Source organism: Mya arenaria, chromosome 12, assembly GCF_026914265.1.
Source record: "Mya arenaria isolate MELC-2E11 chromosome 12, ASM2691426v1".
In the NCBI taxonomy this organism is placed as follows: Eukaryota; Metazoa; Mollusca; class Bivalvia; order Myida; family Myidae; genus Mya; species Mya arenaria.
The window spans coordinates 17,489,272-17,511,758 of NC_069133.1; the positions used below are offsets into that span (position 1 = coordinate 17,489,272).

General features: G+C 33.9%; 1 protein-coding gene across 5 annotated transcripts in view; it reads left to right on the plus strand.

Moving 5' to 3' along the window:
- The window catches only part of LOC128212078 (uncharacterized), a 126,159-nt gene that overhangs the window by 16,830 nt on the left and 86,842 nt on the right, over nucleotides 1-22,487 (plus strand). The window contains exon 1 of one of the 5 annotated variants that reach the window (XM_052917328.1): nucleotides 12,002-12,260. The exons of 2 other annotated variants lie outside the window; for them this stretch is intronic. The gene's annotated coding sequence lies outside the window, so the exon portion shown is untranslated. Of the gene's footprint in view, nucleotides 1-12,001; nucleotides 12,261-15,491; nucleotides 15,954-20,849; nucleotides 20,965-22,487 lie in introns of those variants that run through there. 2 more of the 5 variants (XM_052917326.1, XM_052917329.1) reach the window with 2 other exon arrangements.

A 22,487-nucleotide genomic window follows, 5' to 3' on the forward strand; every position in this document is an offset into this window, starting at 1 on the left:
CGAAATAGTCTCATCTTTTCTAATGCAATGTCCCTGATTATCAGTGAGCGTTTCTGGACCGCCTAAGCTCTCATTTTTGAGACATCGTAATTTGTTTGAAATACTCCGATGTACTTTCATTACAGATTTATAAATGAATGTAATAAATATCCTGTCATCAGAAGAGTTGATGTATCACTCTCGACGGTATTAAATTACTCGTTCAATTACATGTTTGTAACAGTCTATTCGAAGCACTCAATGTCAGTGAGTGGACCAAATTTGTTCCTCATCATTAAATTATATCATACTAAGCGTTTTATCAGAAAGATTTTTCTCTTCATTAAAATTTCCATTTAAAGAACTTTGCCAGACAGGTAGGGGAATTGTAAGACATTCTCTTACATCAACGTCGCGTGCGTTTGTGTCAATAGTTTCAGTCAATATAAGATTTCATTACCACTGGCATTTGAGTCTTGGTTCTAGGTAGTTATCTGAACACCCATTAGTATCTGGAAACTAGACAGGAAAGTACAAAATTAATCAGACATTTCTTCTATGGGTTATGCAATATTGACAATATATCAATGAATAAAGAAGTGTTCGTCATCTTTATGCAAACTGATTGATGACGTCACCAGCAAATCTACTGCTACTGATAATCATATTATTTTACTAGTTGGCACAGAGCAACCATTTTAAGCAAACATTGAATTCATAGCGGCTTCTTTATTGAAAAATTTATAAAAGGTAGCATTGCTGTTATCTGCAGTGTTATATAAGCTAAAACGCCGTTATTTTAACTTTTAAAAAAATAATCCACAAGCGACTTAATTTCAAAATTAAAAATACTAGGATTTCCTGCTTATCAACCTTCATTCTTCTTGCCAACCTTATAGTCATCTGTAAAACAGATTTTGCTCATTGTTTCAATTATTGGCTTCCTGGCCTCCTGAAAAACGTCTGGAATGAAGTTGACTCTTTGTTATTCAACAAAAGTGCTTTTCTGAGTCTGTGTCTAGACTCTGACTAAAGACAATTCGTAAATCATGGGTCCAGCTCCAATGAAAGTCATTGCTGGGGTTTAATATATTGTCCTGTTTGGCAAGGGAAATCGAATAAACATATTTGTTTATAAAAGGCTCGTTTTAAGTTTTAATCCTGTATAAGGTCAGGCTAATTGCACAGTAATATGGATGTATTTTTTTCCGGACACTTTGAGACTAGATTCTATTGATGCTGTTCATTCATTTAACAATGATTTAATGCATGTAAACTTAGATATTTATTTGCTTCCAATAATTTCATAAATGCAAACTTACACACTGAGGCGGCAAATGTAATTGGGGCATTTATTTACCATGAGCTATTTTTTATAAAAGTGAAATAAAAAATATTTTTTAAATAAAATCTACAGAAGACGAAACATGATGAAACTTAAATCGTGCCATTTATGTTTAATTAAGCTACTTAATTGTATTTAGACAAACTACTACTGGCGCCCCCTTTTTTCACACCTCTAATGGGGTTTTTCTGGGAGTCAATTCCTCGCTCCATGCTAGTTATTACATGCGCGCTTATCAGACTGGACGCTTGCCATATGTTTAAATTAAATGTTTGCCAAACCCCTCGCAAAGAGTTCATTTTGCGGTCTGGGCAAGACCAACCAGATACTCTTGGGTTGGGGACAGACGAAGACCATCCATATCTAGGAATATTTCTTGAGGAATGGGGGGCAGGCAACATGCGCGTGCTAAATCATCTTCTTAGTACAAACCAACTACCCAGAGCTGAGATCGAGTACTATTTGGCTTTAATATATACCACCAAGATATTTGAATTCGCGGAGAGTTATGAATGGAATAGTGTCCTCAATTTCGATTATTCATACCGGGAGTTGCAGGCCGAACATTCATTCCGTTGGGGAACCTTCTCGCCACATATGGAAATGCAAATTATCGTGCCAAAACGCCCACGAGTCCCAATGTAAGGGAGTCAGGTTAAGACGAATCGTGAGGACTGTCGCATCTTCAAAGCGAAAGGAGCCTGCCCATTCGGCTCTAACTGTAAATATCGCCATCCGACCGCAAAAGACACCTCCCAAAAACATTATAAGACAAAAAACCAGTATGGAGCCGATCCACAAGTCTAATATATGAGGCATGGGAAAGACAGATCCCCGCGAACTACTACGATCGTGAATATTTGCTGTTAGGGATTAAAGACGGTTTTTATATTGTAGATCAACACAACAAAATTTCAAACTTTTCAGAGGTTGATAATTATTTATCAGCAACAAACGAAAAAATGATTTTGCAACGACTAATAACTTCAAATACCAAACTGTACAAGATGCCATGGATTTCATAACACATGATTGTTTCATGGCAAAGTTGGACTTAGCAAATGCCTATCGCAGTGTAAAAGTACATCCATCAAATTATAAAGCAATGGGTCTTAAGTGGAGGCTTAGTTTTGGTGCGGCGCGAAGCCCCGAAATTTTCAATCGCATTACGCAATCTGTAAGGATAATGATGGATCGTAAAGGCTACAAATCTATAATCTGCTACCTGGACGACTTCCAAATAATTTCCAAATCATATGAAAAATGCAAAAAGGCCTTACACGAACTTTTACGTTTACTGCGGGAACTTGGATTCCAGATCAACTACAATAAACTTGAAGGTCCCGCAAAAAAGATGCTTTTTCTTGGTGTAAATTTAGACTCCACTTCTATGACAGTAAGCATTCCAAACCAAAAGTTAGATGAGTTGCGGTCGTCTTTGCGGTCATTTATTAATCAGAAAAAAGTTTCAAAGCGGAATATTCAGAGTATGGTGGGAAAATTGAATTGGGTTGCACAATGTGTTTACGGGGGACGCTTTCATATGCGTCACCTTATTAATCGTTGCAACACCCTCAAAATGCCATGGCACAGGATTCGAGTTACGTGGGACATAAACAAGACATTTTGTGGTGGTTGGAATTTATGCAATATTTTAACGGAACTATGCCTATTATTGACAGTAGATCGGCTACCGCCGTAACGATTGATGCGTGCAAAATTGCAGCTGGTTGATTTTTAAATGGCGAATTTGTTTATACACCCTGGACCCCAATAATTGCAAAATTACCCATTAACTATATTGAAGTATTGAGCTTGGAACCTGCGGCTCACCGTTGGGCCCCAGCTTGGGCAAAGTGGAAAGTATATTCACATTGTGACAATATGACTACATGTGCTTTTATAAACAGGGGTTCATGTAAAGACCTTACAGTGATGAATTCTCTCCGTCGTGTTTTCTGGCTATCAGCCATTTATAATTTCCGTCTTCATGCTGTTTATTATGCTGGACAGTACAACGTTTTAAGTGACAGTGTCAGTAGGCTTCATGAAAACACTGGAATATCAAGACTTCTGAGGCATATGTCTAACTGCGGCTATTTATAATTACAGGGTGACAACATAGTTAGAAAACAACCAATCACACCTGTCATGCTAAATCAGATCTTTTCTTGTTTGGATTTGAAATCATCGCTTGATGCCACAGTTTGGGCAGCTTGTCTGGCAATGTTTTATGGACTATTACGCCGAAGTAATGTGCTGTCCACCGCTGGTGTCAAGTTTAACCCAGACCAACATCTTCGTCGAAGGGACATTATATTTTATGGTCTATATTTATGGTCTTTCTGCGGATGCCATACAGATGCTTGGTGATTGGAAATCTTCGTGCTACCAGGACTATATTAACAATGCTGTTCAAACTCGATTTCATATTGTGAAGGAAATACAAAGTTCTCTGAATAACCTTAAATAATCCCTATTCTATTTTGCAATTTTAATTATTGAGTGTTGTAGTGCGCTTATCATATTATGTAATTGTTTGCCATATTATATTTTGCCTGAGCTTTATACATGTATTGTTCGCGCGCTTCTGTAGTTTGGAGCAATAGCTTAGTTCATGTAATAAAGCTCCCTTTAACCCTTTATGCATTTGTTTGTTTAAAAACAAATATGTTTGTGCGATTTTCCTTGTCATGCTCTTGTGATCGCAAATGTCATACAGTGTATACATATTGATGTTGGAATGTTGAATAGAAAGCATTTTTAAGCAATTTAAAATGCAAACTACTCTGATTCATGCATTATGAATAGTTTTATTATATAAATATTCTATTGGGATATATCCTGGTAGACAATTTTATGACAAGTGACTGGTTGAGAAGTGTATTCACCTAAAGCATCACTAAAAGAATCAATTTTCACATTTCTTCACTTATAATTGCGGATTCGGGCTTATACCATTAAAAGAATAACATAGATTATTCAAGACTTATGAGGTAAGTTAAATGGAAATGTTGGTACAGTAAAAATTGTCTTTAATTCAGAATTTATGTTCAAGAGTTAAATGATTAGCCTTTGGGCGATGATGACATTCAAAGACGGGTTCACGCAACTATGTGTTTGTTCTTACATAATATAAACATTATCTGTTCGATGATGAATTTGATATTCAGATTTTCGAAGTAAATCACGAGATATGGTAATTGAAAATTTGCAATGTCTTGAATCTGCTGATGGCAATGAGTCATCGCCATGCAATTGGCCAATAACATTAGGACTGAAGTGCATTACAACGATTAGCCTCTGGGCTGATGTCTGCATTCTAAATTTTGCATTAATATATGCTCTAAAGTTGTTTTATTGTTGTATTTTAAGAAATAGAACGTTATAAATATACTAAAGTAATCGTTTATTTGACTGCATTGCAATTTGTTTAAATATACCAATAACGCATCAACAAATCATACGTTATAAATGTAATTTTAATCAAAATAGGGTCAATGTCGAAATGATAAACATGCGTAACAAATCATATCTATAGAAACAAAGCTTTCTGAATGATATAGGATTTCATTTTCTTACATTGCTGTGTATGAAGTACCGTTCTAGTCAACAGTCGCATTATTCCAGTTCTTACATCAAAAGTAGAAGTTCACTACTAGATAGGAAAGTGTGCTTGTATCTTCAGGACATCAATTAGAGAAGCACCTCTGAAATAGAGATACTAGATTTTTAAATTTTATTGAGTCCCTCAATGTAATGGTGCACCTCTACGTCATCTTTATGCGACCTTCGGTTCCAATGGTACATCATGGTGACCGAAATATCTCTCCTTAAATGTATGTTCAATACAATTTTTGCCAATGCGTGTGATTGCATTTTCACATCGAATTTGGCCATGTGGCGGGGCGGAAATGCGCCGTATTATTCTTCGCCTCTTAAAGTATTTTTACCCCGCCACTTGGCGCATTTAAGTCCCGACTCTTGGTGAATTTTCGAATTGTCGCATCGTCGACCTTTTTCTACGAAAAGAAGAAAAAAGAAATGGCTGAGATGAACCATCAAACAAACCTGATAATATATCCTAAAATAGTCGTACCTACGAAACATCTTGCAAATGATTTTGCAAAATGTATTTAAAACATATTTATTTAATATCAGAATTTTCTTCAATGAATGTTCCGTTGCTATATCAATAATATTGGGGTAACAATGACGCAATTTTCCATTAAATTGGCATTTTGAATTTATTTGGCCTAATGTTTACCAATGAATATAAATTGGAAATGTATATTTTCTTGGTCGCTTAAAACAGTTTACAAAACAAACTTTATATTAAGAATAAATTAAGCATGTAAGGGATCAAGACTGTACCATGTTGACGAACCCTTAACGTGTAAGGTTTTTCAAAATATTCTTATCCGTGCTGTTTTTCAGCGATTTTGGTCTTTGTAATTTCAGTAAAGAACTTACTTGAATCGGTTTCATATTAAAGTGACACTCTTATTCAAAATCAATGCTTACATGTTTAAAAACATAAATTTTGAGTGATAAGCCTTCAACTACTTACAAAATAATGCATATATGGAAAATATTAATTACTGATAACAATATTATAACCGTGTATTAATAGCTGAAAACGCAAAGCTATTAAATGATTGGTGAATGCTAAAAGATCTACTATCTTCTCATAAGGTAGTAATAATGTGTTTCCAACATATTTCTTTCAAATTAAACTCAGTGTCCTTTATAAGCACCATTGTTTTCGCTATTGATCATTCTTTTTGATATAGTAAAACAATTGTATTAAATGTGTTAAATCTTATTACGGAGTTAGTGTAATAGTGCATCTTTAATATAATGCATATTATCTGTTCGAACAGCGATATCCAACAGTGCGGTTGACGGGAAGGTTGCTGCTCTGTATATCTCGCTATGTGCACCTGCTCTCTGATAATATTTCAGCTAACTTGTCACTACAAACATTCATCATTTGATGATAGCAGTAGTATTATCTTACCGTGTAACGTTCAAGCCGACGTTTTCGCTTAAATATTTGTGTATGAATTTGCTGTACTACCTTAAGTGTTAGTTAAATTTTAAGTTTAAATGTTTTTTTACCCAATGTTTGGATATTAGACCCAGGAATTATACTGGAAATAAGTAAGTAGTCTTGTATCTAGTTTTATCTCTACGAAATATAGACTAAGACTTTATGTTCTATAAACTTTCACATATCATCACAGAACAGTGCCACAAAGTACTTACGTACTTATTGCGCGTATAAACACAATACATACAATTGAGATGACCATGCTAAACAAATGTGAACATTTCAAGTAGACAATTATAGAGGAGGCAAGGAACAATGATATTGATAGATAAATATGATAACATGAACAATCAATATATGATGCACAAATTTCTCAACTTCTTTCCTCTAAAGACACAAATTACAGATATATCTTTGTACCAGAAAGTAATAAACAACGAAGGCCCAGACAGACTATTTGTCTATTTAATATTCTAATTTTAGTGTAAAGTTACATCACTGTTTTCGCCCAAATGATATTTAAACACTGATCGTAGAGGTATTTGTATTTGACATTCCACTTAAGTCGACAAACTTTTCGATTGCCTTAAATATAAACCTGTGCTTAAGGTGAAATCAAATGATGATTAAATAGCAATATCGAATGCATCCTTCTATATTATTGTAGTCAATGTATAGTACGTTCTTAATCAGTGAAGTGATAACCTAGAGGCGCTTGTAGTTATTAAAGTGACACTTTTATTCAAAATCAGTACTAACATATGTAAAACAAACATAAATTGATCAACCTTTAACATCTTCCTGAATAATGCATTTATAAAATATTAATTACTGATAACAAAATTGTAGCCGTGTAGTTAATAGCTTAAGATACAAAACTATTAAATGATTGATGAGTGTTAAAAGATTTACTGCCATCAACTACCGTCTCATAAGATAGAAATACCGTGTTTTCTGCACCTATCTTTCATATTAAACTCGATATTCTTCATAGAAACCATTGATTTCGACATGCATTCCTCCTTTTGGGCATAATAAAACAATTAATTGTGGTAAATCTTATTTGGGAGTAAGAGTGCATCTTTAAAGATACATTGAAGGAATTTATTATTCATATATCTTTCAAGTTGTGTTATTGATAACTGTACTATAGGCCGCTGGGTTTTAAAACTATTAAATGGTGAGCCCTCTTTGTGGTCGGTATGATGATAAACGCTGATGTATTTCGTTCATATATCTCTTCCGCATATCAATGACAATGCCGATACGCTTATTTCTGCATTACATTTTCATCATTTAATCTGCACTAAAGATCTTTATACAACGGTACACCTTTGAATTTAAATTATAGAAGTACTGTAACCGTAACGTAATTTGATATCTTTAAACCGCTGGTTGTGTTTATTTACATTTTGTGCATTAGATCGAACTTGCATTGACCTCTTCTGCAGATTTCAGACTACCTGCCTTGTGTAAGATTAGTATTTAAACAGTTTGATAATACCCTTGGCCATTGAAATGTCAAAATAACAATTGCTAGTATTGGGAGATAAGCGGTGATGATGACAGCAAAAATATTGTACATGTCATTGACGTTTTCATTGTGTAAAAGAGGCTATAAATTACACAGACAATATATATCGAATGAAGGGAACGGCAACGAAATCAGCATTTTTGTATCCAAAAGGTTGTATGAGTGTCCTATGACGTAAGAGTAAACTGTTAATTGCGAGAGTATGCCAAATTGTCTTTTTCATTAGAGGCATGTTCACATTTTTGACAAAAAGCCGAGCAGCAAACATACTTTTATCAATTAGAAACAATGAAAAGAAAACTGTATTTTATGTTTGAACATATAGGCCCGGCTGGCTGTTAATGTTTTTACCTGGATGACTTTCAAATAAGAGGCAGTTCAGCAAGCGACTCTGCCACATAGCTTTTGCCAAAACGCCTCTTCCTTTTTTAAGTTATTTTGTTTCTGATTGATTAAAAGAATACTCCGAACCAGGATGTTTAGAGAACAAAGATAAATCGTAGACAAAGCAATCTATGTGTTCTTCATTCTTAACAGAAATGTATTGAAGCTTAGAGGGACTTACTTACAGATTTCATTATTACAACAATTGTTGAAATTGAGTTATTTCACTAACTGTTATGATAACAAACAAACAGCAATTGGCGATTAGAACAGAATTGGTTTAAACAGAGCTTTAATTAATCCCTTTTAAATAGCGTTAAGTTACGCTTTTCGGCTTTTGTATCAAGTATTACAAGCAAGCTGTAATATGAAGTTTGGATGACATAATGTCATTGAAACAATCATTTAGTTCCCTTTGCACACACACACACACACACACACACACATATTTGTGTCTATGTCTAACCATACAAAACGTAACAGAGTCCCTTTGGAGGACCAAGATGGATATGATTACAACATGACAACGATTGGACAAATGGCATGCCAAGGATATTCTGGCAGACTAAAGTTAGACTGCATATGTTTGCATAATAATAATATCGTAGCAAATTAACATGTAACTGCATATGTTGGTATGACAATGAAATCTTAGCCGAAAAGGATGAAACTTCATATGTTGGTATGACAATGAAATCATGGCAGATTAACAAGGCTCTTAAAATGCTATCAAATTTTTGGCTTCAACGATAAAACAAAACAGGAATATTATTAATATTATTTTTTTTATTTATTGTATATGCAAAGGCATAACAACTTTTAATAAGGAGAGTTAGCAGAAAAATGTTATTACGGCCATCTAACATATTTCGTCTCCATTCTTGATGAAAAGTTCAGTATGAACCTATATTACTAATACAATTGTAAATGAAGACCTTCTGTTACAATGACCCTGGGATTTTACGTTTGATGAAAATCCTCTTTTCCTATATAATGCCAACGGTTTCAAGGCATTGAATTTCGAAATGAGTTTTTGCTCCTCCGAATCCGCTTGTCCCTTTAAACCACTTTAATAGGTAGCTTAATTGGCATTGTTATAATGCATGTATCAGTTGTAAGTGCTAATCATAACTTTCATTAGTTATATTGGGGAAACATAGATCTTGCAGCTGTGGTTATTAGTGAGTGCAACAGCATACAGGCTCTTGTCTGGAATCCTTAATTACCTTGTGAATAGTGTGTCTGTTGTCGTCATCACAGGAATTGTATTGTATGTTCGTGACTAATATTTTGTCGGCTGATATTTCTGTTCTTGCAAATAATCTCCGCATTTCTCTCAATCCAGACATGTTTATTAATGTGGCCAAAGATTTTATCTTTGTAGGGCAGCATGATAAACCTGATACCGTGAACACTAAATGACGTAAATGACGTGATATATTTTCATATTCCTTTTATATGATTTTCTAATGGGATCTAAAGCACATTTATTAGCTCAAATTGAAAGGAGGTTCTTTTTATCATTGTGGTCAAGCCGACCGCTCCACTTTTTACCTTTAACACTTCAGAAGCGAGCAAGTCAACCATGAGTCTTTATGACAGTTGACTGACGAGTTATTGATTGATCGCTGGTTTGGCTTGAGAGAATAACACGTTAAATGTAAAAGAACATTAAGAAAGTTTACTTTTACAGCGGTAAATATAAATAATAAAGAAAGAAATGCGAGTTAGTATTACGGCAGATGATACAGTATATGCGGCACTACATGTTACCTGTAAAATGCTTATCCATGTTTTAATGTAAAAGAAGCATAGAGGGAAATGCTATGTGCTATCTTAATTGTTCATTAAGATTTTCTATTTAGACTCTCATGATCAACTGATTAATTTGGTCATTGTTAATTTATAACTGTAGTGATGACTTAAGGGGGACGTTGCGCTTTAATCAATAAATAAACTATTGAGCGCATGTTCACGCGGTTTAACGTATTCCATAGTGATGTCACATGCCGTACATCAAGTAATTATTAGCCGATCAGCATGGATATTACAAAATTCTGTACTCTTATTTTTATTATAACCATATGTTATACAGTATAACAATACACCTAAAGAAAGCCGGCGTACCTAGTTCCGCTGCAAATGCGGTCGGATCATTTTATGCCTACTCCTCTTCTTTATTTTACTGGTACTCTGTCAAAATAGTTACTATGATTTTATTGCTTAGTTTGTCATTTTATACTAGTGAATGTTTAGTTTCTTGGATATCTCTAAATAATATTCGGGTACATTTCGTCCCAGCCTCTATGTCTTGAATTTGATGCAGCTTGATTTTATCAGAGAGATTTATCACAAACGCAAACAGCGCTTAATAAATTACAAGCACTTTGTTGGTGATGTGGATCTTCTTCAGACACGTTCACTCTGATTGCAGTAAACTGTGCGAAATGAGATTTTATACGTTTTTGAACACGTCACATTGTGTTGTTGATATGGGAAAATTCCATCAATTTCAAAATTATGTTCGCTTATCACGTCTTAGCTGCGAAACTGTACATCTTGTCAAAACCTCGTTACATTTCGCGTGTAAACGTCTAATTGAGCATTTGGCTGATTTTCTTCATGGACGCAATCATTTGACAGTTTGGCAAAATACAAGACAATGAAGCAACAGAAAATGGTAACAGGAAATCAAAAACGTCGATCACAGCAGATAATCAAATAGTTTGGTCCAGATGATGATGCTGATGATTTCGACATTAAATGTTTGAGACTTGTAGATCCTTGCAAGCTTAGTATCCTGTTTTCAGAATGAAATGTCACTGGGCATGAGTGTGCGTTCCGGGACCCTCTGGATGCTCTTGTTTCAGACATCGTTCTCTGCTTAAAGTACTGAGATGCATTTTCAAAACACATTCATTAATTATTGAAATGAAGATCCTTTCATCAATAGATCTGATGTATCACTCGACTATATTGAATTACTCGTTCAATTACATATTCGTAATTGTCTTTTCGGCGCACTCAATCGTTTCAGCGATAGGAACATATTTGTTCCTCATCATCAAACCATATCATATGTAGCTGTTTATCAGAAAAACATTTCTCTTTATATAAGTTTCCATTTAAGGCACTTTACCAGACTGGTAGGGGAATTGTAAGACATCCTCTTAGATCAATGTCCCGTGTGCTTTTGTCAATAATATCAGTCAATAGATTTATTTCCAAATCAAGTACCACTGTCATTTGAGTCTTGATTCTATGCAGAGATCGGAACACCCCATTACCGATATGAAGCTGAACAAAAATGTTCAAATTATACATATTTCTATCACCTAGTATATAATATTAACAATTTATTAATGGCATGCAGTTGTTTGTCATCTCTATGCACTCCGATTTAAGGCATTCGGTCCATGGCATTTGATAGTAAATTACCCTACCCTTTGAGACAAGATCATTTTAGTTCGTGTTTTCATGTATACTGTAATGAATATACTGGTAATAGTGTCCATACTGCATAAGTTTAAACGTGAACTGTTATGTGAAATCAAATACGTTATTTTAAATAAAATCTACATAAGACGAAACAGGCCGAAACTTTAAACGTGTCATTTATAAATAAATACGCTTGAGCCATTCCCCTTTCCACACTTGAGTTATCGCATATGTCGTACAGTGAATACAGTCCTGATGTTGGAATGTTGTATATAATGCAATTTTGATGGAATTTAAAATTAAAACTGCTCTGACTCATGCGTTATATGCAAGGTATTCATAATATAAACTTTGTATGGAGATATGTTCTGTATGTCAAAGATTGTGACAAGTAAATGATTAAGAAATATGGTTATATAAAGCATCTATTAAAGAATCAAGTTTCACATATCTTTATCAAACTTAGTTATTGCTGATTGGGTCGTATAACATTGAACGGACTACTTGAATTATACAAGACTCATGAGGTAAGTTTAATGGTGTTCATATTAAAGTTGATGGGGATAATGATGATGATGATGATAATGATGATGATGATGCTGATGATGGCGACGACGAGGCTATTTTTTATGGTTTAATTTCTATTTTTCCCTCTTATAGTGGAGTTTTTCTTACAGTATTTTATACTTTTAAGTGTTTAATGATGATTTATATTTGTTAAATCAAGTATAAGCCAGTAATTTGGATACATAAAATAAGATACTTAAACCTGTTACAAGTAGCATATTTCGAGTTAAGTTAAGTCCTGTTGCTCCAGATATTTCAGTTGATCCTTCACGTATGCTTTTGTTAACAAACTCATCAATGACTATATCACTAATAAAATAAACCCATATTCCAAGAATAGCGGAAGATCCTCAAACTGTCGTAAAAATACATAAATATCCGCCAGGTGCCGGGCAAGCGAATGGGTTCAATTACACTAATTACAACTGCCATGGAATATATAAATATCATAAACAGCTCAGCTTGATTGATGTTCGATATAGATTTTTCTGGGATATATTAATAATTAGCTGGTTTTATATGTGTTCCCCATGATGTATCGCTCGTGTTATATTTGTAGATCTTTCATGTAATGACAAATTATACTTAAAAAATGTAATTAATTGCTTGCAATAAAAGTAGTTTTTGTTTGTTTTGTTGTAAAACTAATAATAACTGAGTTCATTTTTATTTTACTAAGATAATCGGTTTCATGGGGACGGGTGCATCCACACCTTTCCCCCCTTAACAGGTCAAAGTGTTTGCAAATATGGTAGAACACAAATTTATAAATTGAACCAGTATGGACCTGTTTGTACTTAAACTAGTCATCCTACAAACCGCTTTGAAGACTATGTTTTTGATTCCTAAGGAAGGATCGCGCACGTCATAAGTTGCGCCCCCCACCCCCACCCCGCGTGTGCGTCTTCTAACGTTCAATATGTTTCCTTCGGTCACCATACCAGTTTTATAATTGTTGATCGCTTTTTTTCTACTTCCGACGGTTTATGAATAGGGCTGTTATAATGCGAATAGTCTTAGCCTGTGAACAGCAATTATAATGTCGTTGCTTACAGCTCGTAACAACTATACATCATATGCTTTTTACGATTGATTTAGTTTGTCGGGGGCTTGACAGACTTATATATTACATATTAATATGCTCTCGAAAAAATACGGCCACTAATACATCCACTTTCGTATCATCCTGTTGTTAGCGAAAGTATTGATAATAAGGATAAAAAGATGAATCTAGCTGCTATAATTAGGAGTTTTTTTGTTTAAACACTATTTATTTCAATAAAACAGTTGTTGTTGTTGTTGTTGTTGTTGTTGTTGTTGTTGTTGTTTATTTCCGTTTGAACAACGCTTGAGCGTAATCGAAGGATTTACTGTGGCAAAGATAGATAAGTGATATATGCACCAAACGAAATAATCACGAAATAATTGAGAATGAAGCTTTGAAGCTTATTCTTGTCTCGCTTTGCCTTTTCGAATCACAACAACACGTTTGATGTATATAGAGAATATTAGGTTAGTGCCGTTGATAAAGGAAGTTTATCTGGCAAGGCGGAGGGATTTATCGGGTGCTAAATTAAACACTATAAAAACCTAAAAATCATAAAGTATCTTTAAAAGTAAGGGGGGGCAACTGTTTTTTCCCTGTTGAAGTCATCACACTCGGTATCCATGTTTAAATCGCCCCCCAAAGTAGTTCTTAAAACTTCAATACGTTTATATTCAAAGTCATTGCATTTCAATACGTCAATATCAATTCAAAACATAAAACAATACTTTTAAACGTGCTTAAGCATGGATCAGTCTCCAAACATCATCTGATGATGTAACAATTATTCCGCAAGTCACAGAGTACAGTACACAGGTCAAGATTTAAGATCACGATTGTTTACAAACAGTCGCCACATGTTAAATGGATTAAATTGATGTTGATAGTGTTGGATGTTCCGAACTGCACCGGCAAAGAGATCATTCATTTCTGTTGTAAGTGATATTTTGTCATTCACCACAGAAATGGAATAAACTATCGACGGGTATCGTTGAATGCTGTTTCACAGTTTCCATCATTTGCGGGTGGGGTAAGATTTTCACATCACATGTAGATTTCAGGTCGATTGTTTTGCCAGTGTCATTATTTTGCATAATGATGGGACTTTATGGGCGAGTGATTGTTGAGGTCGGCTGTTAGTGGTCCATTGATAAGATACTACAACAGCATTTGTGCTGTTCTTCTGACATTGCAGAATATATAAAAGTTCGTTTTCACGGTCACATGACCATCTGACTGTAGATAAACATCACGTGGTCTACTATCCTAATAAACTAAAGTTTACACGGCACCTTGTTATTGGACCGATTTGTATGCAAGTGACAGGATAAACAAAAACACTATGCTTATCAAATTGCGGTACGTTAATAAAGTCATCTTTTTTTCTATAGTGTTAGGTATATGATAGTGTAACAAAATACTTGATCAAGGAAGATAAATGATATGTCGCATCGGTATGATACTTGTCAAAAATATAATGGCTCTCTTATTACGGATTGTATAACAACATCCGTAAGCAAGCTGTAATGCAAAGTATTTTACTTTATTTCAACGTTCTCGGAAAAATATAATATGAGTTGAGTCATGTTTAAACTCAACAAAAGTCATGTTTGGTCACACCATATCAGTTTGGTATTTCCGCTGTCCAAATCAAACACTTCTCAGAATCTCAATTAACATGTATTTAAGTATTTAAGACGCAGCGTTATGCTGTCCCTTATGGAATACAGAAAACAGTGAATCCTCGAGTCATCATCAAGGAAACAGTTAGAGGCAAAGCTCAATAAGACAAATCTCAAACTAAGATGTAATGTCTGGTGGTTCTTCTTTCTATCATACACGTATGGACATTTTCTGTTCGATGATGACTTAATCATTTAAATGGTAGAATATTTAGTTATTGAACAATTGCAATTTCTTGGATTTGCAAGATCTTCTGATTAAAAGAAGTCATCACCATGTAATTAGCCCGTAGCGTTGTGACTGTAGGGTATTAATACGATTAGCATCTGTGATGGTTGCTGTATTCTAAATTAAGCCATAATACTTGCACTGGGAATGTTTACTGGTGGTATTTAAGGATAGTTTACGCTATAGGACGATTGCTGTATTAGTTCATTGTAATACATGCTCTGTACTCGTTTAATTGTGGTAATATGAACTTATTAAGGCGAAATTGTTCGCTAAATATTTGTATAAAGATTTGAAAACTTTTGAGACGTTATAAAACTGAGCTGGTTGTCTACGCTTTTGCACTTTTTGTATTTTAAAGTTATGAAATAACACAAATCCATTCCGGATTATTTAGGAATATTTTCTGTTCGAACAGCGATCTCCAACAGCGCGGTCGAAAGATATTGCGCTACTCTGTATCTCTCGCTTGATAAACACTGATCAATGTGTGAAGATGTAGGTTTAATATTTCAGCTGACTAGTCACTACAAACATTCACCATTTGATGATAGTTGAGCATTTAACCGTGTGAACTTTATGGCAACGTTTATATACTGGAATGATATACTACCTTAAGTGTTAGTTTAATTTAAAGTTTAAATGTACGATTTGTTCTGTTTATGGATATAAGACCCCGGATTTATACTGAAAATAAGTAAGTACCCTTGTTTCTTGTTTCGTAGTTATACTTAAAACTATAGATTAAGACTTAATGTTCTATATACCTTCACATTTCATCATAAATTACTATTCATTAAATAAGTGCTGTCAGGTACCGATGAACCCATTGCGTATACAACTACAATACATTTGCATTGGAGATAAACATTTTCAACAATCCATTTCAAGTATACAGTTAAAGAAAATGGCAAAGGAACATAGAGAACGATGATAGCATAAACATCATTAAATAACGCACAAAAAACACAAATAATTTTCACTAAAGGATGTTTATATTGCATATCTACCTTTATACCAGACATAATTTTACATCAATTGCCCAGATAGGGTTGTGTCAATTTAAAAGTTTAAATTTAGAACATATTAAAATCATTGTTATTATTTTATTCAAGATGAGAGGTATTTGGTTATGGATGATACAGATTTCGATTGCTTTAAACATAAAATATCTGCTTAAGGCTTTGGTGAAATCAAACGAAAATTAAATAGCCATATCGAACACATCCTTGTATAGAACAGTAGTCAACATGACGTACGTGCACGTGAACCAGTGAAGTGATAACCTAGAGGCGCTTGTGGTTAATAAAGATACCATTATCGTATATCATTCATCTATTTTTCAAATTGTATGATAAATGACCATTTAACTAAAGACTGCTTTGTTTTAAGAAGCCTTCTTTGTGGTCATTCTGTTGATAAACGTTCATATCTGATGTATTTTGTCCACACATCTCTTTAATATCAATCATAAAGATATGCGCAAACAAGTGTATCGGCATTGTTATCACAAATTCTGCACCATAGATCTTTAACACTCCTTCGACATTTTTTTTTCCATTGAACCTTTACAGTACCGAAATGAAATTTGATACCAGTAAACCACTTCACCTGATTGTGTTTATTCACATTTGTGCATGAGATCCGCATTGCCTAGACCTTTTAACATATTTTATTGAATGTATCCGTAAACAGTTAAATGCGAAATGTAAAAAAAAACAATACTTAGAATTGAGAGATACACGGATAAAATAACAGCAAAACCTTCTTTGTATATATCATTAATGTTTTCGTAAGTGAAATAGCTATAAATTCCACATACAATGACTATTGATGAAAGGTAAAGGCAACGAAATTAACATTTTTGTATCAAGAAAGTTGTATGAGTGTCCTATGACGTAAGAGCAAACTATAAATTGTGAGAGTACTGTGCCAACGTGTCATTATCATCAGGGGCATGTTCACATTTTTCACAGAAAGCCGAGCAGCAAACATACTTTCATCAATTGGAAAATAAGATGCAAAAATATGCGTTTTCACTTACAACAAAATTAACCGTTCTTTTAGAACAAGTGCCGAATAATCTTTATTTAATTTTTAAACATATAGACCCGGCTGGCTGTACACGTTTTACCAGGATGGTTTCGAATAAGTGGCAGTTTGGCAAGCGACTCTGTCACATAGCTTTTGTCAAAACACCTCTTCCATTTTAAGTGATTTTGTTTCTGATTCATTCAAAGAATTCTCCGGGCCAGGGTGTTTAGAGAACAAAGATAAAGCAATCTATGTGTTCTCCATTGTAAACAGAAATGTAAAGAGGGACTTATTTTATTATTTTGTTTTTTCAATGAATTGTTGAAAACGTCATTTAAACAAGCATTTAGTCCTCACGTGTGTTTGAGTTCATGTCTGAGTATATAAAACGTGACCTAGTCCCTTTTGGGGGGAGCTAGAGGGAAATGTTTCCATAAATTGCAACACAAAACCGGGACAATGATTGAACAGCTGGCACGCCAATACTATTCTGGCAAATTGATAATGCCAACGGTTTCAACTTTCAAGGCATTGAATTTCGAAATTTGTCTCTGTTGAGCTCCTCTGAATCCGGTTATCGATTTATCCTAATTTGCATATTGTTATAATGCTTATATCAGTTGTTAGTGCTAATCGTAACTGTTATTAGTTATTTTGGAAAAACATAGACGTTTCAGCTATGGTTATTAGCGAGTGCAACGGCAAACAGGCTCTTGTCTGGAATTCTTAATTACCTTGTGCATAGCGTGTTTATTGTCGTCATAATAGGGATTGTCTTATAAAAACAAATGATAATATTACTAGAAGTTATTTTATGACCGTGATTTATGTTTTGTCGACTGATATTTCTGTTATTTCCAATAATTTCCACATGCCTCTAAATTCGGAAAAGTTTTTTATGTCACCAAAGATATCATCTTTGTAGGACAGCATGATAAACCTGATACCGTGAACACTAAATGACGTAAAATACGTGATATTTGCTAAATCACTGTTATCGTTACGAAGAGGACAACAATTACTTTTCATATTCCTTTCATATTGTGTTCATATGGGATCTGAAGCACATTTATTAGCTCCAATGGAAAGTGTTTCTTCGAAAGGAGGTTTTTTATAATTGTGGTCAAGCCGACCGCTCAACATTTCACTTGGAACACTTCAGAATCGAGCAAGTCAGTCATATAAGTTGTGCTAATGACAGTTGACTGACGAGTTATTGATATCGATAATTCATCGCTGGTTTCGCTTGAGAGAATGACATGCTTAATGTAAAAGGAAGTTTAGAAGGATAATATGTAAAAGGAAGTTTAGGAGGATACTATGTAAAAGGAAGTTTAGGAGTATAATATGTAAAAGGAAGTTTAGGAGGATAATATGTAAAAGGAAGTTTAGGAGGATAATATGTAAAAGGAAATTTAGGAGAATACTATGTACAAGGAAGTTTAGGAGGATACTATGTAAAAGGAAGTTTAAGAGGATAATATGTAAAAGGAATTTTAGGAGGATACTATTACAAAAGTACATTTTTCATAATATAGATCCAAAAACCATTCAATGACATTGAATCTTCTCAGGCTTATCATTAACATTGGCCTTTCGTTTGACATTTAGCGATATAATTAAAGAATCGCTTAACTTATTTCCTTAACTGTTGAGTGAATAAAGATTTTTTGGAATTTGATATTCTGATTTTGTATAAAGTATACGTATATGTTTATCTGGAAATGCTCTACTTGGTAATAAAGGGTTTGTGGTCATCTGTTGGAAAGATAAAATTTGGGCAAACTCAAAACAAACAAAAGATAGTTACAACAATATTGTATTGGTTTCCATGTACTTACATATTTTACAAAGTTCTACTTGTCCAGCATTGTTGTATGAAGGAGCTTTGTGCATAGTTCTGGCAGTGACAAATATGACTTTCAGTGGGGATCGTATTTAAGTGCATACATGTGTAGTTGCTGGTCTTCACTTTTGGGTAGATGATATATTCACGAAGCCAATGGTGAACGAAGGTGTATTCAATAGTTTAGTGAGTAGGTCCATCTATGCTGTTACTGATCAACCCCTTGATAAGTATGTGGAGTTTATATGCTGGGTTTAAAGTTTCTTTACTGAAAACTGTATGTAATGTGTGTTTTTTATATTCAGTACATGTCTTGAATTATGCCAGAAACTACCAAACCTACTATATGCAAATGTAACTTTGTATCATCTGGCATCAACCTTATTGTTTTATTCTTGTAATTTTAAAATGTATTGACATTTTTATTGACCAGTTTATCATTAATGACCCTGTGTGTTTAGTTCCTTGGATATCTCTAGATAGTTTTCGGGTACATTTTGCTCCAGCCTCTTTGTCTTCAATATTATGCAGCTTGAGTTTATCACAGATAATCATCTGAAATGCAAACTGCGTCCAATAAATCACGAGCACTTTGTGGGTGATGCAGATCTTTTTGAAGGATGTGCAGTTTGATTGTGCTAAACAGTGCGATATGTGTTTTGTACTTTTTTAAACACGTCACTTTATGTTGAATTCTCATTCATCAGAGGTTCAACATTGCTAAAGCTTGGAATGTTTGAGACATATAGTTCTGTTCCGACTTAGTCTCCTGTTTTCAGAATCAAATGTCACTGGGCATGAAAGCTCTAGACATCATACTTTGCTTTAATTACTGCGATGTTTTCAGAAAAAAATTATCAATAACTTAATGAAGATTTTGTCATCAATAGATTTTATGTATCGCTCGACTATATTGAATTACTTGATAACTTCAATAACATATTCGTTAGTGTTTATTTGCAGAACTCAATTGCTTTAGTGAGTGGACCAATTGTGTTCCTCATCACCAAACTATATCACGCTTGTGTCAATAATTTCAGTCACTATAAGATTTATTTCCAAATCAATTACCACTGGCATTTCAGTCTTGAGTCTAGGCAGATATCGGAACACCCATTACCAACATGAAACTGAACAAAAATCTTCAGATCAGATCATTTCTTTCAGTGATAATACAATTTTGACAATATAGTAAATTTTATTAATCACTTATTTTTTGTCATATCCTTACACTCTTATTGATGACGTCACAAGCACTTGTTCGAAAGCATTCGATTCATGGCATTTGATAATAATTTTACCCTACCCTTTGAGATAAGATCATTTTCAGTTCGTGGTTTCATGTATGCTGTTATGAATATACACTCCTTATAGTGTAATTAATGCAATCTTCCTCACTGCATTCGATTATCCGTAAGCTATTTTGTGAAATCAAATACGTTATTTTTAATAAATTTTACAGAAGATTAAACATGATGAAACTCTAAACATTTTATTGATAAAAAGATACGTGCGTGCGATATCGCTTGTCACACTCCAGTAATCATAAATGTCATATAGTGTATACATATTGATGTAAGTTATATAGAATGCATTCTTGATGGAATTTAAAATTCAAATTACTGATTGTTGATTCATGCATTCTTTGTGTTAGGTATTCAAATTTTTAACGTTGTACTGGGATATATTCTGTAACTGGTAAATGATTAAGAAATAAAGTCATATAAAGAATCAATTAAAGAAACAAGTTTTACATATCTTTATTTATTATTGCTGATAGGGACTGAACACATTGAAAGAATTGCTTGGAATATATAAGACTCATGAGGTTGGTAAAATGTGAAATATATTTTTTATTTTTTTTTATTTTACAGTTTATAATGATAAATATATTTATTTTTATAAAATCAGGTATAATCAATTTATTTATATAAACGATACTTAAATCTGTAACAAATAACAGGTTTTCGAAACGTTAGGGCCTATTGCTCCAGATATTTTAGTTGAACATTAACATGTTTTATTTGTCTGCGATATAAACACTCATTTAATGGATATACCACTTATTAGAATAACACGTTCCAAGACAAGCGTAGAATGAACAAACTGACCTAAAATAAAATACATAAATATCCGCCAGGTGCCGGGCACGAGAATAGGTTCAATTTCACTAATTACCACGGTCACCGCCTATGTATATATCATAACAGCTCAGCTTGATTAATATTCGATATAGATTTCACTTGGATGTTTTGATAATTTGCTGGTTTTATATGTGCTCCCGTGTATTTGTGTTCCCCATGATCTATCGCTCGTGTTGTATTTGCAGAACTATACTATTGTGACAAATTGTTCTAGTAGGAATTGCTTGCCTTACAAAGTATGCTTTGTTTGTTATGTTGTAAAAGCTAACCACATCTGGGTTTATTTTTAGCTGTTTTAGGACTATCGCTTTTATGGGAACGGGTGCCCACTTAGGAAAACAGATGTTTTTATTATGCAAACAGTCTAAATGTGTGAATGGCAATTATAATTTCGCTGCCTACAGCATGTAACAAACATGCGTCAGAAGCCTTTTTACTAATTGATTTAGTCTCTTGGTGCGTGTCCAGACTCAAATATTACATATGCTTTCGAAGAAATACGGTTACTAAATTCATCCATGTCGTATCATCTTTTTGTAAGCGGTATTTTAGATAATCAGGATAAAAAGAGGAATCTAATTGCTATATATAGCTTTGGCCTTTTTTAATTAGCCACTATTTCATGCCAGAAAACAGTTGTTGTTGTTGTTGTTGTTGTTTTTGTTGTTTTTAATTTCCGTTTATACAACGTGTGAGCGTCATCAAAGGATTTACTAAGGCAATAGTACGCGAAAGATGGACAAGTGATATGCACTAAACGAAATAATCACGACAGAATTTGAGAATGAAGCTTTGAAGCTTATTCTGGTCTCGTGTGGCCATTTCAAATCTCAAAATTACGTTACATGTATAAAAAAACAATATATTTATCAAATTGCGATACTTTAATAAAGTTATCTTTATTTTTATAGCTTTAAGTGTATATAATTGTAACTGAACAGGGTTGAACAAGGAAGATAATTGATATGTCGTGTCCTTATGCTACTTAAAAATATAATGACTCCCTCTATTACGGATCGTATAACAACATCCGTAAGCCAGCTGGAATGCAAAGTATTTAAATTTATTTCAACGATTTCGGAAGAATAAAATACGAATTGAGTCATGTTTAAACTCAACAACCACTTCTCAGGATCTCAATGAACATATATTTCAGTATTTAATAGGCGCCAGCACTATGCTGTCCCTTATGGAATACAGAAAACAG